This window comes from Zalophus californianus, chromosome 17, assembly GCF_009762305.2.
Source record: "Zalophus californianus isolate mZalCal1 chromosome 17, mZalCal1.pri.v2, whole genome shotgun sequence".
NCBI classification, from domain to species: Eukaryota; Metazoa; Chordata; class Mammalia; order Carnivora; family Otariidae; genus Zalophus; species Zalophus californianus.
The window spans coordinates 42,818,349-42,818,687 of NC_045611.1; positions in this window are offsets into that span (position 1 = coordinate 42,818,349).

Sequence of the window (339 nt, forward strand, 5' to 3'; positions counted from 1 at the left end):
CGTCCCGGCCCAGCCTCCGCGCCCCTCCAAGCTCCCGGCGAAGCGCGGCCACCGCCGCTCCGCCGCCGCCGCCGCCGCCACTCCCCCCACATTCCAGAGGCCGCAGCGCCGTCTCCTTCCTCGCATTCCTGCCCCCACAAAGGAGTCCCTCCGCCCCCCGCGCGGCCGCCGGGAGGAGGGGGCGCGGCCCGGCGCCTACGAGCGCGCATTCCTCCGCCGCGCGCGCCACTCAGCGGAGCGCCGCGGCCCCCGGACCGCGCGTGGCCGGCGGAGCGACCCCGGCCCGGCGCCGGCCCCGCCCCGCCCCGCGCCCAGGGGTCCCGGGGCGGGCTCCGGGCT